The sequence below is a fragment of the Caretta caretta genome, chromosome 3, assembly GCF_965140235.1.
Source record: "Caretta caretta isolate rCarCar2 chromosome 3, rCarCar1.hap1, whole genome shotgun sequence".
Classification (NCBI taxonomy): Eukaryota; Metazoa; Chordata; order Testudines; family Cheloniidae; genus Caretta; species Caretta caretta.
Window position 1 is genome coordinate 57,337,153 of NC_134208.1, and position 16,454 is coordinate 57,353,606.

Here is a 16,454-nt window from a genome sequence, read left to right on the forward strand (position 1 = left end):
CAGCTGCCATGCTCTACCTGGCTCCAGCTTCCCACCTAGGACCTGGCCAGAGGGCGGGGCCTGAAGTGGGCAGGGGGAGAGGAGAGGGTGGGTGGAGCTGCCCCCAGGATTGTCCCACTTTGGGTTGAGAACCGCTGCTCTAGAGTTATGGCTACACTAGTACTTTTAATTTTTATTATACTTATAAGCAAAGAATAATAAACTACTGTCTTGGAGCCATTCTATTAAAAAAAACAACCACCATTTAAACGAAACAAACAAAAAACCAGATCAGATTGTAAGTGCCATACTGTTTTAATTGCTACCACTCAGCACTCTCTCATACCAGCAAAGCCACAGAAGCAGATTAAGAACACATCCCTCCTTTCTCATTAAAATTTCACATCACTACATAATTCCATTATTTGTATACTGACACCAGAATGTAAGATACAAAATACAAGTTTTCTGAAGTACAGTAAATATGATTAGAGCAGAGACATTTGAACTTGCAATACTCTCCATTCTCTTCCCTCCAGCTGCTTTCCAAGGCAGAGAGAGTAAACAGCCTTCTCCCAGCTTCCTTACTTTCCACAGCTGAGAGTGTAGGATGTTTACAGTACCTGCCACTCAGAGCTCTCAAGAATGAATCACAAATCAGCTGGCCAAGTACAGACTTCATAACTAAAACTGCAGGAAATATACAGACATCGTCAATGGAGGAAAAACATCCAGTACATTTTTATACCACAAAATTCTTACACTTTTTTTAAAATTCAAGATTTGTCCTTCTTTCTTGGTGCGTGACAGGGGAGGAATAATAGATGAAAGTTCACAAGAACATTTAGCTTGGCATCTCCAGAGGATATCCACCATCAGTTTGACAGTTGTGTTTCAAGACTTCATGCCAGCTCAACTTCTGACAAAGCTGTGCCTGCAGACAGAAGATATTTCACCATTTTAATTAGAGTGCACAGAAGCATGTTAACAAAAGGAAAATACAGAACACAACATGCTGTCCAAACAAGATTCAAAGTTTTAAATTAATAGTAACAAGAAAAAAGAAAAAGACCTAGAGTGATGGGTTAGAGGAATGTGGAAAACAACTTTATCTACTAGAAATAGCCACCCAGACAGTCTAAGTACTCAATCTACCTGCCAGGAAGCAGGATGGGAAAAATATATAGCATTAAGTGTTGTTTGCTTTTAAGGCCTGTAGTACACCTATGAAGTTGCAGAACAGGCCATACTACATTATTTGTAATGTTTTATTTCTGGAAGCACCCACTGTGTGCTAGATGATGTAAACATAAAGGAGTATTCATTCATACTCATAACACTGCTACTGCCAAAGAGACACAATATGGGGAATTTTATGGATTAAGATTAACCCAGCCGCAGAAGAGAAAATTTAGCTTGTTGCTGAAGAGGCAAGAGAGGGCTTTACAATACTCTGCTTAATCAACAGAAGTTTTGAACTCACTCCAGGACTGGTTCTGGTACTGTTCTAATCAAGCTGTTCACTTGTATCATAGAATATTGGATGAAATCTGAAGTATCATCATAAGGTCGTAAACTAAGTTTTATTTAGACTAGAGTTTACCATTCATGCATAACTCCTATATCATCAATTGCATCACTTTTGAAAAAACAGGCCAGTTATTTAGCAGTCTGATTCTTCCACTCATTTTTAGAACTCTTGACCCTAGTTAAGATAGAGGTGACTAGATCATCCAGAGAGAGAGAGAAAGTGGCTGATACTTTGGCATATGTAGAAGGGTCACAAAATTGTGCAAGTCTGAAAAGTTCAAAGGGACGTGAACATTTAGTTCACGTCCAACATTCAGCCTGCCACAGGGCCAGGTGAACTGCCTCTAGATGAGATTAGGTGCCACACGTGCAGCCAGCTGGCAAACATGAAGGTACGTAAAGAATTAAAAGGTTTGCTGCTCACCTCAAGCTCTCCATGCGGAGTAAAATAATCTCTAATTAGCAACTAATAACACAAATGCAACTTTTATATTTTGCACTCACAGGATATGTCAATGCCTAAAAATTTCATTGTAATTGTTTAATAGGGTCAGGGGTTGGGTGCTCGTCAGAGACACTCTGTGAAAAGAATCTGGGAATCCAGTCTTTTGGGAGTGCCAGCCAACCTTTTAAGAGGCAGGATGGTCTAGTGCTGGAGCAGATACAAGTTAAATGAGAAAATAAATAGACATAAGCTCAGAAAAGGGAAAGAAGAAAGAGTAAAATGTGTAATTGTTACTAGTTAAAAAGAGGAGACTTTTCTCGGAATTAAACTGCCAGTATGTTTGTCAGAAGGGACCACACTTCTATTAAATGGAGAAAGAAAGCAGTCAGGAAATTCAGCTGAAGATTCCCATGGTAGTTTAAACACAACCCTTTTGTCGATACACCTCTGATGGGGTTTCATTATAACTTTAGAGGAAAACATTGTTAGTTCTTCCAAGGGCTCTGACCAAACAAAGAAAAAACCCAAAGTCATCAGATTACCTATCATGACATAACCTTGATAGGTACAGACTTACAGTTCAGTTATGAATATTTTCACATATTCATTGTGAATAGGGCTGTCAAGCGATTAAAAAAATTAATCACGCTTAATTGCACCGTTAAACAATAATAGAATATCATTTATATAAATATTTTTGGATGTTTTCCACATTTTCAAATATATTGATTTCAATTACAACACAGAATACAAAGTGTACTGTGCTCACTTTATATTTATTTTTATTATAAATATTTCCACTATAAAAAAAAATTGTATTTTTCAATTCACATAATACAAGTACTGTAGCGCAATCTCTATCATGAAAGTTGAACTTACTAATGTAGAATTATGTACAAAAAATAACTCCATTCAAAAATAAAACATAAAACTTTAGAGCCTATGAGTCCACTCAGTCCTAGTTCTTGTTCAGCCAATCGCTCAAACAAGTTTGTTTATACTTGCAAGAGATAATGCTGCCTGCTTCTTGTTTACAATGTCACCTGAAAGTGAGAACAGGTGCTAAAGATTCATATGTCCCTTCAGCCTGAACCACCATTCTAAAGGACATGCGTCCATGCTGATGATGGGTTCTGCTCGATAACTATCCAAAGCAGTGCAGACCAATGCATGTTCATTTTCATCATCTGAGTCAGATGCCACCAGCAGAAGGTTGATTTTCTCTTTTGGTGATTCGGGTTCTGTAGATTCTGAATGGGAGTGTTGCTCTTTTAAGACTTCTGAAAGCATGCTCCACACCCTGTCCCTCTTAGATTTTGGAAGGCACTTCAGATTCTTAAATCTTGGGTAGAGTACTATAGCTATCTTTAGAAATCTCACATTGGTTCCTTCTTTGTGTTGTCAAATCTGCAGTGAAAGTGTTCTTAAAACGAACAACATGCTGGGTCATCATCTGAGACTGCTATAACATGATATATGGCAGGATGTGGGTAAAACACACAGCAGGAGACATTCAATTCTGTACACTTTGTATTCTGCATTGTAACTGAAATCAATATATTTGAAAATGTAGAAAAACATCCAAAATATTTAACAAACATCAATTGGTATTCTTTTGTTTAACAGTGTGATTAATCACAATTCATTTTTTAAATCTCCATTAATTTTTTGAGTTAATTGTGTGAGTTAACTGCCATTAATTGACAGCCCTAATTGTGAATTCTATGTGGAGAATAGTTTTCAAAGTTGGTTGTCTAAAGTTAGGCATATTCTGGCTACCTTATAGCATCCTATCAGAAACTTATTAATCTATTATTTATATTACAGTAGCACTTAGAGGCCCCAGTTGTGATCACTATCAAACTGCACACACATATTGAGTGACAATCCATTTCAAAGAGCTTACAATCAACACAAGTGACAAGAGACAACAGGTAGAGGACAGGGTAGCAGTGAAATGATTGCACTGAGCACATATTTTGTATTTTTATTACTTTTCTATCTATTTACCACATCTCCCTTCAGCCTTCATTCTTATTTATATTAGCATAGGAGTTGATTGAGATGGATGGCAAGGGAATGGGTACCCTATTGGAAAAGGCACCTATTACTACATATAGGGTATGTCATTAATTTTGGTTTTATTATAATCAGTGTTTACCTCGGCATATCAGATATTTTATCTAATACCTACGAAAATGGAGGTAGTGTTTGTGAGCTTGGGGGGAGGGGGGATAGGAGAAATAAGAGAGATTATATCAGCCCTCCTAACTGAAGTAGCATGACTACCATTTGTTAGACAGGTTTGCAAAATGGAGGTGTATGTTGGCTCCCCATGAACTACTAGATGTCCAGGCAGCAGCAGTATCGAAGGGTATTTCTCCCCCATCTGTCTGGTAAGAATACTGCAACCTTTCCTTTTAGATGCAGAGTTCATCACTATTATTCACGACAATCTCACCCCGATGTACGATTACTGCAGTGGATGCTACCTAGGGCTGCACACCTTTAAGCCCTACCTGAAATTTTAGAGATTGCAGATGTTGCTTATAAGTGCTGTGCCACACTATACTACCATGCTCTGCGATACGCACACTTTCTTTTGGCTTCAGAGTGATTTTAAAAGGTGTTGCTTTTGACCTATATAGCCCTTAAGGGTGGGTGATGGCTCCAGCTAGTAGAGAGACTGTCTCATAACTTACAAAAATACTACAAAGTTGGAATCAGCTGGGACACCTGAACCAACAGTCCTCATTTTAACTGGAAAGGAAGGGTGGCAGGCCATTTTCAGTGGAGAGTCCTCTATTTTGGAGCTTAATTCCACCTCCACTGTCAGAAAAAGATCCAGATTCCCAGAAATGCCCATTTATTCTTTCAGCTTTTCACCAATTGGTGTACAAGTGAGAAATAAAGGAGAATTTATAGTATCTTGGAATTCTGGATATCAATGCACCAGAATGTGGTATAGACTTTTGTTTTAAAATGTAAATAATGGACAAGTTTTCTAGAGGTAGGAAGAGGCATTTTTAAGTCACACTAATGTGCTTCTGGAAGAGTCAAAAAATCCACAGTATTTTCCAGATAGAATGCAGGGGCAGGGAGGCGATTACGGGCAGATTTATTAATCTACATCTTGGAGCCTCACATGCTAAAACTGTGGATTGGCAGAGTATCTGTGTGCTTTTATGGGGGAGGGAGCAGAGATGTTAAGGTGGAATGGAGGTCCAGGACCTTCAAAAAGGTCACTATCCAAGCCAATTTATGTTGTTTGAATTCAGTGTTTTACTTCATTATACCCTCTGCAGTGTTATCCAGGATGCCTCAATGCCCAGCATGACAACATGGTGAACTCAAGAGCAGCAGAATCACAGTAGGTAGGAATTCCTAGCACTGACACAGCTGGACCTGCTGGGGTTAAAGTGGGGCAGCAACTGTATAGGACTACAGCTTAGAAGAAGAAATTAAGGTCTGGGGAAGTGAGGAGGGGAGGGGGTAAAGGTAGGCTGCTGGAAGAAAATCTTGTTTCTCAATACTTAAAGTAGCACAGTACTGGTGGGCCTGAGCCTGGGTTAGCCCCAAACTGTCTGTTCTCATTACGTTTACCCTTCCATTCACCCCACCAACCCACTATCAGTCACTAGATTTGAATCAAAGAGAAAGACTACAGAGTGATTTGAATAAAGCAGAAAGTAAAACCAAATTAAAAAAAAAAATTAGTGAACCATGGCCATCCGGCACAGACCCCAATTTGCAAGATACAGACAGCCTGTATCTAAAGAGACTGTGGTCTTTTCATGAGCTTTTATTTCACATTAAGCACTAAAGAGAAGCATTTCAAAGAAATTCTAGTCTCTAGTTCTTCCTCTTTTAGGTAACTTAAGTCATCACAAAAATCTGAAGTTAGGAGTGCACTTACACGATGTTTTCACAATTCTGTTGCATGTTGGTATATTTAATAACCCAACACTTAGTATATTAATGCACACAGCAGTTTTTCCTAATCTTTGGGCCAAACTGTATCCTGATAGTGGGAGTTTAAATCAAGTATCTGAGGAACTTTAGGCCTGAGCTTGCAAACATGGGGACAACTGCATATTACACAAGTACATACACATCTGAAATATGCGACATGCTCACAACTATTTGAGATCACAGTTCATTTACATGCTCCCTTACACTCTCTGTTGTATCTCACTGACACTTCTGCTTCCTTCGCACTCCACCATTCAAATGGAAAGGGGAGGCACTGAATCATTTGGATAGCCTGGCAGAGGCAGCACTAGTTAGACTTTAAGCTCCCGCATGCTGTATTTTATGAATGGGAAAGCTCCCAATTAAAATCTGTGATGTTGACAGCTTGCCCACTTTCAAGGCCCACCCTGAAAAAACTCACCTCTGCCATAGGCGTATGGACGGTAGAGTAGAATAGAGGCAAGTGATCACCTCCATCAGGCAGATTCAGTGCTGTATCCCTCCCCAAGACATTTCGAGGTCAGCCCGGAGAGCGAAGAGCAGCAGTTTCAAGGAAACCCTGAAGTATTTAAAATCTATTCCCTGCTCTAAGGAGTCCTTCGGGGAGATGGCATTACCTTAGTCCTGACACACTCCTAACATCCAGGTAGATGTTTCCAAACACCTTGCTAGAACCACTAGATCAATGGTGTGGCTTGGAGCATGGTGAGGGTCTCTGGGAGCTTATGAATAAGAGTGCAGATTTGGAGTTGTGCACGGGCACAGAGAAAATGGCAGGTGCTGTTAGGGATGGGTGTGGGTGAGATGTACACCCAGTGGTATATGACCATACCCTCACAGAGGCACTTTCAAGGCTTTTGGGCTGGGTGGGAAGCACGACCGTAACTGCATTTCCTCTCTTTCTTCTAATGCCTTTATTGTGTGGCTAAGTGGTTTTTTTGGTTCTCAGATACATCTGCTTTTGGCTGCAAGCTTCTGGAAGGGTGCATGGCATTGCTAAGCAACCCTAATTCCCCATTAACAGAGACTTTTGTTACTGATCTGCTGCTTTTTTTTTTTTTTTTTAAATAATGAGAAAGTGGTAGTACTGAGGAAGGTATGACCAGGAGGCATCCTGGGCTGGGGGCATGATGTGGCTTCCTGGTCACATCTCACCACCCACCAGCTCCTGCTCCCTCCACATTCTGGGCAGGAGTGGGAGGATCAAGCTAAGGAGTGAACCTGGTAGCTGACCGAGTGAGGAGTGTATCTGCCAGGTGGAGGCAGCATCAGTGAAGAGCTGCTGAGTTTTTGCTTCATATCAGGACCTAGTGGAGGGCAGGGAGCTCTGCACACCCCTTGGCTCCTGAACTGGTTATGAGGAAGGCCAGAATCTCTTCCCCTGATTAGGGAAGGAGCTCAGGGCTTCTTCTACTTCTGTGGGGAGGGGGTAAAGGGGAAATGGAAGCTCCAGAATGCCTCACGGGTCTCCAAAGCCCTGTGAGGCACTCCCAGGAAGCTGTGTACCCATCTTCTGGAGGCATACAGATGTATGAACTACCCCCAAAGATCTCCTTGCCCATCCCAGTATCACAGTCTACCTGTGGAATGGACCTAGACTGACTTAACTACACTGTGTAACCATCATGAAATCAACATGGTTATTCTCTGCTCCACACATGAATCCCCAGAACTGCATGCCAATGGCATGCATCAGTCATTTTAAAAACAGGACATTTTGGAGTTGGGCCTATAGGAAACCTTTGACCAAGTAATCCTAAATTTGCAGCACAAACTAGTTCATACCCTAAACTGGCATACTCATTTTCAGGCCAGTTTCACTAAGTTTGTGGATTTTACAGCACTTAAAAAAAAAAAAAGGCTCAAAACATAAAACACCTCTTAACAGTAACTGCTGCGAGGGCCACTCCGTAAGACAAACTTATGAAACAAAGGTTCAGCAGATGGTTTTACAAGCTTGTGTGAAAGGAACAGCTATAGTTAGGTTTTGCACAAACACTCTGAATTAACTTTGCAGGAGTCTGACGGAGGGAAGGATAGCTAGCAGAAGAGCCAAACGGTTTCTTGGCTCAGTGAAGGACAGAGCAAGAGCTGAAAATGTATGAAGTTATTTTCCCATCTTTGAGTGGAACAACCTGTTTTAAGGATTAGTACACTGGCTGCCACCAGGTGTCAGTACAACCTAAAAAACTGCTATTTGTCGCCCCTGTAACTGGTTAGTAAGGCTTTTTACCTATTTCTTAGCATGCACAAACAGGCAGTCATATAATAGATTTGGCACAAGTCAGGAGTCAAGGATCAATTAGAAAGTTAAACTCTTGGAGGAGTAGGTGATTCCTCAAGGTCTGCACTTCAATACCACGTGAAAATGATTTGCACATTTTCTAGATGTTGAAGGGATTTTTTTTTTTAAACAAAGCTAGTTAAATGTCTCAAGTTTCATCCCATCCTCCTCCTCCACCATTATTGAAGGCATCACGAATCAGCATTTGGGCTCACTTCTGGGAAAATTATCCTCTTCTCCCCAACACTGGTTATCATTGATCTCTTCACTATGACAACCTATTACACTCTTCATCCCCTGTTCCTCTCCCCCTACCCCCAAAGCCCCAAATGTTTTTTGCAGCAACTCTTCTTTCACAAATACCCCCTGAAGCTCCTCAGACTATACTGTTACTTGCCTGTGGGTGTTTACAAAGATAACTAAATATAGCTTCCCTCTGAAAGGAACATTGCATTATTCAGATGGGCACATACTAACTGTTGTAGCAGCTCTGTTTCCCACATGCCCCTGGTTTTCCAGAAGAGTTGCAGGAAATGCTTGACAGGTCTTTCTGGTTAAGATAATATCAGCATACTTGGAAAGTTCTAGTAGCAGAGCTTAGCTTTGGTTAATTCACTCAAATGGGCATCCAACCATTCTATACAACTATCATTACAATTCAGCCAGGCAGACTGCAGAAAAATATTTTGCCGCATATAGTCTAATTTCAGTAGTTTCTCATGGCTCTTATCTTACAACGTAAAATAATTATACTCAGTTTGTTTCACAGGGCACTTGCAAAGATTATATGGCCTACCTAGAACCTTAATGTACACATTAAAAAACCAAAACACTTAATCTAAAGTTAGTTGGTCAGTTTTGGCAAGAATTTGCAGATTCAGTGGTTGACACTGTGTGTATGGGCTTGTTTGTTTGTTATAAATAGAAAATCATCCTCAAAAGCAAAAGTATGAGTTAAGAGAACACTAGAACAGTACACACCAAATAAAGAGAACTGGTCAGAGACCCAAAAATACAGGCTAAAGGTTTCTAGCTGAACTAGAGCAAAGCCTAGACGCATGTAAGGTGTTTATCAATTTCAGATAAAGAGTGTCATTTACAATGTCAAACAATATTTAGGTAATCGAAGTGGCAGATACTGTATGTTAACATATGGTTTATTTAATGACCCAAGAATGAGCGTCATGAACTTTTGAGTTCTAACCATGGCTCCGATATCACAGTGATAGTAGCCATATAAAGAACTAGATTAGCTAGAGCTCGGACACTGACTTGCTGACTTCCCCAGGGCTATACACTTATCTTCTCTTATCATGTGTAAAAAAGGTAATACTTAAGGTAGTGATATTGTGAGAATTCATTTGTGTTGGTAAAGGACTTGGAAAATGAAAAGCATTAATGACTTATCAATGTCAAGGCTAGATTTTGTATAAGTAGGAAAGAGGTCTCTTTGGGCAAATGATTTAGTTTCATATTTAGGGCTGTGCTAAAGCCAAGAGTTTCAGTGCACTGGAGTTTCAAATATACCTCATTGGTGTATTTATTGTGCATATTTTCATGACTCCTAAGTTTTGCCTTACTTTTTTTTTGGGGGGGAGGCAACATAGATAGAACCTATAAACCAAACCATATAAATATAGAGGAATTCAGTCTGGAGCATCTCTACCGTCTAAAATGAGGTAAAAGAAACACTGATGGATCAAAGTGGATCCTCCTACTTCAGAAACAGGAGTGGGAGAGAAATTAGAAGACGGGGCAAATGACCATCACCCAGAAGATTCCATGGTTGTTCAATCTCACCTTGTCATACCATTCTATAGAGGAGAAGATGGGACTAACAGCACCCCAGGAGCCTGATGAAAGAGAGGAACCCAGCCAGGCTGGGCCAAATGTACCCCAAACTGAAACTCAGTAGCTCCAAGTGTTCACTGATGTTCAGATAACTTGCAGGCTGTTATGCTGCCACAACCAAGGGTAAGTGCCCTGTTCACAGAATGGGAATAAGTAAGCTAATGCTTGTATTAAGTGTCTGAGCATGCCTAGCACTAACGAGATGTTCTCAAAAGAGTCTGTCCAAGGTGCTTGCTCACAAAGTTAGAAAGGAAGACAGAATTTCTATTGACAAACGCAACTAAATGCTTAGAAAGATGGTAAAGGGTTCACAAGGGACTTTCACCTTGTTTGGGGATTAACTGTGAAACTTTTGCACATCTCTATTTCTTATTATGCCATAGAACTGTTAATCTTTGTCATGTTTACCTAGGTTAACTCGTGTTTTGAGACTGCAAACTGGAATTGCTGGTTCTTCAGTCTTGTTCCTAAATGAACAAGGACCCTTGAAACTCAAGTTTCCCCCCCTCTCTACACTAACTTTTCTTTGAGGATCTCAAATTTGCCATATCCAAACACTTGTGTCTACCATATGTCCTCTATGAACATTTAGTACTACAGGTCCTGCTCACCCCTTTTAAAAAAATCTGAAATGGCTTTTGATGCATTCAAAATATGTAACAAAAATAAACTCTTCAAAGTTTAAGCATTCCTTCTGCATACTGAAAGAGTCGGAGGTGCTCATCATGCAACTTCAGTCTGTCAAACCTCTCTTCAGAAAGTACTAACAACATTACTAGTATCTAGAGTATGTGAATCAAAAGGCAGTAATGGAATAGTTAACGTGCAGTCCACTTTTTTTGCTGTATAGACTATTCTGTATCGTTGAGCTCAAAGATCTTTTATTAGACAGTAATAAAGGAATTCTAGCTTCTATAAAAGGTAAATGGCAAAGCTTATTTAAAAAGAAAACAAAAACAACCTGCTGAAGACCTTGCCTCAAAAACAGAATTAGTTCTGACTTGTTTAGTCTAAGAATTTAAAATGGCATCTTTTCTTTTAAGATTGGCAAAAACCAGTCGCATTCCAAGCTTACGCTACAGACAACAGCATTGCAAACCTGAATGCACCAAATGTTTTGAGGCAGGTTGTGGTGATGTAAATCAAATGTTTCAGGGCAGACAAAACTCTGAATAAACTGACAGGTGAGCAAAGAAAAAAAGAGATTTTTTCAAGCATTTAAACAAAACAAGTGCATTAGCTATTTAATAACAGATCATATGTGCAAGTTTATAGCTACTCAATTTTATTTCTTAAAATAACTTTAGCAGTTTACCTTTAAATCAAAGTTCACCTTCTTGGAAGGATCCAGGAAGATTTTGGAAAGCATAGGGGACAATTTCCTGGTGCAAGTGCTAGAGGAGCCAACTGGGGGGGGGGGGGGGGGCTTTTCTTGACCTGCTGCTCACAAACCAGGAAGAATTAGTGGGGGAAGCAAAAGTGGATGGGAATCTGGGAGGCAGTGACCATGAGTTGGTTGAGTTCAGGATCCTGACACAGGGAAGAAAGGTAAGCAGCAGGATACGGACCCTGGACTTCAGGAAAGCAGACTTCGACTCCCTCAGGGAACGCATGGGTAGGATCCCCTGGGGGACTAACATGAAGGGGAAAGGAGTCCAGGAGAGCTGGCTGTATTTCAAGGAATCCCTGTTGAGGTTACAGGGACAAACCATCCCGATGAGTCAAAAGAATAGTAAATATGACAGGCGACCAGCTTGGCTTAACGGTGAAATCCTAGCGGATCTTAAACATAAAAAAGAAGCTTACAAGAAGTGGAAGGTTGGACATATGACCAGGGAAGAGTATAAAAATATTGCTCGGGCATGTAGGAATGAAATCAGGAGGGCCAAATCGCACCTGGAGCTGCAGCTAGCCAGAGATGTCAAGAGTAACAAGAAGGGTTTCTTCAGGTATGCTGGAAACAAGAAGAAAGCCAAGGAAAGTGTGGGCCCCTTACTGAATGAGGGAGGCAACCGAGTGATAGAGGATGTGGAAAAAGCTAATGTACTCAATGCTTTTTTTGCCTCTGTCTTCACGAACAAGGTCAGCTCCCAGACTGCTGCGCTGAGCATCACAACATGGGGAATAGATGGCCAGCCCTCTGTGGAGAAAGAGGTGGTTAGGGACTATTTAGAAAAGCTGGATGTGCACAAGTCCATGGGGCCGGATGAGTTGCATCCAAGAGTGCTAAAGGAACTGGCTGCTGTGATTGCAGAGCCATTGGCCATTATCTTTGAAAACTCGTGGCGAATGGGGGAAGTCCCAGATGACTGGAAAAAGGCTAATGTAGTGCCAATCTTTAAAAAAGGGAAGAAGGAGGATCCTGGGAACTACAGGCCAGTCAGCCTCACCTCAGTCCCCGGAAAAATCATGGAGCAGGTCCTCAAAGAATCAATTCTGAAGCACTTAAATGAGAGGAAAGTGATCAGGAACAGTCAGCATGGATTCACCAAGGGAAGGTCATGCCTGACTAATCTAATCGCCTTCTATGATGAGATTACTGGTTCTGTGGATGAAGGGAAAGCAGTGGATGTATTGTTTCTTGACTTTAGCAAAGCTTTTGACACGGTCTCCCACAGTATTCTTGTCAGCAAGTTAAAGAAGTATGGGCTGGATGAATGCACTATAAGGTGGGTAGAAAGTTGGCTAGATTGTCGGGCTCAACCGGTAGTGATCAATGGCTCCATGTCTAGTTGGCAGCCGGTGTCAAGTGGAGTGCCCCAGGGGTCGGTCCCGGGGCCGGTTTTGTTCAATATCTTCATAAATGATCTGGAGGATGGTGTGGATTGCACTCTCAGCAAATTTGCGGATGATACTAAACTGGGAGAAGTGGTAGATACGCTGGAGGGCAGGGATAAGATACAGAGGGACCTAGACAAATTGGAGGATTGGGCCAAAAGAAATCTGATGAGGTTCAATAAGGATAAGTGCAGGGTCCTGCACTTAGGACGGAAGAACCCAATGCACAGCTACAGACTAGGGACCGAATGGCTAGGCAGCAGTTCTGCGGAAAAGGACCTAGGGGTGACAGTGGACGAGAAGCTGGATATGAGTCAGCAGTGTACCCTTGTTGCCAAGAAGGCCAATGGCATTATGGGATGTATAAGTAGGGGCATAGCGAGCAGATCGAGGGACGTGATTGTTCCCCTCTATTCGACATTGGTGAGGCCTCATCTGGAGTACTGTGTCCAGTTTTGGGCCCCACACTACAAGAAGGATGTGGATAAATTGGAGAGAGTCCAGCGAAGGGCAAAAAAATGATTAGGGGTCTGGAACACATGACTTATGAGGAGAGGCTGAGGAAACTGGGATTGTTTAGTCTGCAGAAGAGAAGAATGAGGGGGGATTTGATAGCTGCTTTCAACTACCTGAGAGGTGGTTCCAGAGAGGATGGTTCTAGACTATTCTCAGTGGTGGAAGAGGACAGGACAAGGAGTAATGGTCTCAACTTGCAGTGGGGAAGGTTTAGGTTGGATATTAGGAAAAACTTTTTCACTAGGAGGGTGGTGAAACACTGGAATGCGTTACCTAGGGAGGTGGTAGAATCTCCTTCCTTAGAAGTTTTTAAGGTCAGGCTTGACAAAGCCCTGGCTGGGATGATTTAATTGGGGATTGGTCCTGCTTTGAGCAGGGGGGTTGGACTAGATGACCTCCTGAGGTCCCTTTCAACCCTGATATTCTATGATTCTATGATTAGGCCAGTTATTCCCACCTTTCTCCTTACCATCTAGCCCCCACCCTCAGATGCTTCTAACATGGTACTACACCCACTAACCAAACTAGCGAGGCTATTGAATGAATGCCATTTGCCAGATTCCAGCCTATAAAGCCTTGTTGTGTGGTTGCACTTCAACATTGCACTACTTGTGTGACAGAACACCTGGGGAGTGATGTCAGGAATGCATCTTTTTCCCACTGACCTAGTTCTTCTAGATAAAGATGCACTCAAGAAAGGGACACTGTCAGCTTGAAATCTCATCCATTAAAAAAGTTACAAGTAGATTCAAATACACCTGTTTCCAGTCCCTGTGTTGCTTCCTGAAAGACTCTAATAGGACAAAGTGAAATGGACTATAAACAAAGTACTATCAAAGATACAAAGATAAAAAAATACAGAAGTATTTACCTAATATTTCATTTATAAGATCATATGTTTAACAATAATAGGTAAAACATTTTAAAACAGGAGCAATTTTTAAGTTGGTAGAGTCACTTTAATAAAAGGTTTGAAACTGCACTTTGAAGGAAAGATTATTTAACATTATTTTATCACAGCTTTGGACTTTTAAGAGTTTCATTTTAGTGATAAGCTAAGCAAAAGTGTTTCTGTTCTAAATTGCTACTGAAAAACCTCAGGCTTCCAAACAAGCAAGATCTAATAAGCAATAAATACAGAACTTTTTTGGAACTTTCAAACTTGAAATTTTGAGAAAGTTTTACAGATATATCATTTTAACTCTTAGTAATTTGTAAACAATCCTCAAAAAATAAATTCTCCAGTACATACTCTTATTCCCATTATCCCATTTTATCTGACCGCTCTCAATGTAAAAGGTTTAGGTGAATACTCTAGTTCTGGTTTTGGCATGCATGCAGGGACAGTACTTTTCACAACCCAGTCTGTTTTAACAGCATTACACCTAATTTAACATTACATTTAATCAAATTCCATTCTTTTTTTTAGTTTTATCACTCCTTCACCAAATTAGCAGATTAGTGCTGAAGCAGGCAAAGAACATGTGGCTTCTCCCACTCATTAACATCAGACACATTGTGGCAAGATTCCAAGTCCTTTTTTCCCCTGTAGAGAATACAGCTTCTGTAGATGTGAACAATCTTGAGCAAGAGCTTATACTCATCAGCTCATTTCCTCTGTTGGAAGGGAGTCTCCCAACTAATTCTCCGCAAAAACAGAGCCATGGAGCCAGCTCACATATACTCTGTTTACAGAGACAGCAATATCACTGATATGACAGTTTCAGAGAACTGATACGCCATAACAAGGGACTTGTAGCAAAGAAAGAGTCACCACTAAAGAGTATACCATACATTAGATCAAAGATGTATATATTTTAGTTACTTAAATAAATAGCCTATATAAAATATATATCTTCTTGATTCTGGTAGCGTTTATTTAAGTAGAGAAATTTAAGAAGTCCTGATTTGGCTCCAGTTCTGCCTCCCTGCCCTCACCCTCCCTTTTCCTCCTGCCTGCTTTTGAACACACACACACACACACACACACGAACAAGCCCACATGATGGCAACATAAAACAAGGGGGAATTTTTTGAAATGAGACCGGGACACTTAATATTTTCATGGATTGAAAGTTCTGGCAGTGGGAGGCAGGAGTAACTGAAATATTTAATAAAATACTGTGTCAGTTATAATTCTTCCTACATATGCTTTGGCAATTCTATTTGTTTAATTAGCAATCAACCCTTCACCATCTAGTGAACTGCTAAAGATTGGTTTATTTATGTTAAGGAAATGAAACAATACAGTAGTTCACATCATGATAGTATATGCTGTACCCCAAGCTTAGGCAAATAAATAAATAAATAAAATCATAATCCTAGAATAGGACACTTCAATTTAACTCTTTCAGTGCTGCAAAATTTACTTCAATAGCAACTTTTGAAAAAGCCAGTCCAATGGTCAACTCTTAAAGCTAGGTGCTGTTTTAATCATGTGGCTACTGAACTGAATCCAAGACATTCATTTGTGGTAGAAAGTTATCAACTCATATTTTGCTTGCATAAAATAAGTTGGTCTCGTATTTTTAGCAGGTGTGTGTTACACTGTAATTCTATTTGTTATCTTCTCCAGCATGACATCTAGACAGCATGCAGGAAAGAACCATCAGTAATGGACAACATAAATTCCCAGCTTCACCCAAGAAGCTGAAAAAAAGAAATAAAAAGTGTTAACTATTGAAGATAAGAGCAGACAGGGACAGGCTCTGGCACAAAGAATTTTGTGAGTCAATGCCGTGGCAATGGAAGCAGCCAAATCAATCAATCAATCAATCATGTCTCCTCCACCATATTAATTGCTAAATCACATCTTGCTGTACTATTCTGGACTATGAGTCATCTTGTTAAAATGGAATGATTCCATTCACCTCCAGAATCTGGCATGTCCCACTAAAACCATTAATTGTGCTACTTCTCAGCTAAGTAACCTGCAGCCAAGACAGCCTTTTAAGACATCAAATACCATACAATGGATTTAAACCTGATAATACATCTTCCTCTCTCAGTTTGGCCCATTTCACAACATCAGAACATCTCAGAAGCACTGCAGGACAATCAAACAACTAACTGCAACTGTGTTTCATGCTCTTCCTGGAT

The 16,454-nt window shown here is 40.6% G+C and overlaps 1 long non-coding RNA gene across 3 annotated transcripts in view; it reads right to left on the bottom strand.

The window, feature by feature from the left end:
* Positions 1-275: 275 nt before the first annotated feature.
* Positions 276-16,454, bottom strand: part of LOC142071522 (uncharacterized) — a 51,278-nt gene continuing 35,099 nt past the window's right edge. For all 3 annotated transcript variants that reach the window (XR_012667592.1, XR_012667593.1, XR_012667591.1), the window contains one exon: positions 276-913. This is a non-coding gene — a long non-coding RNA (uncharacterized LOC142071522). The remainder of the gene's footprint in view (positions 914-16,454) is intronic.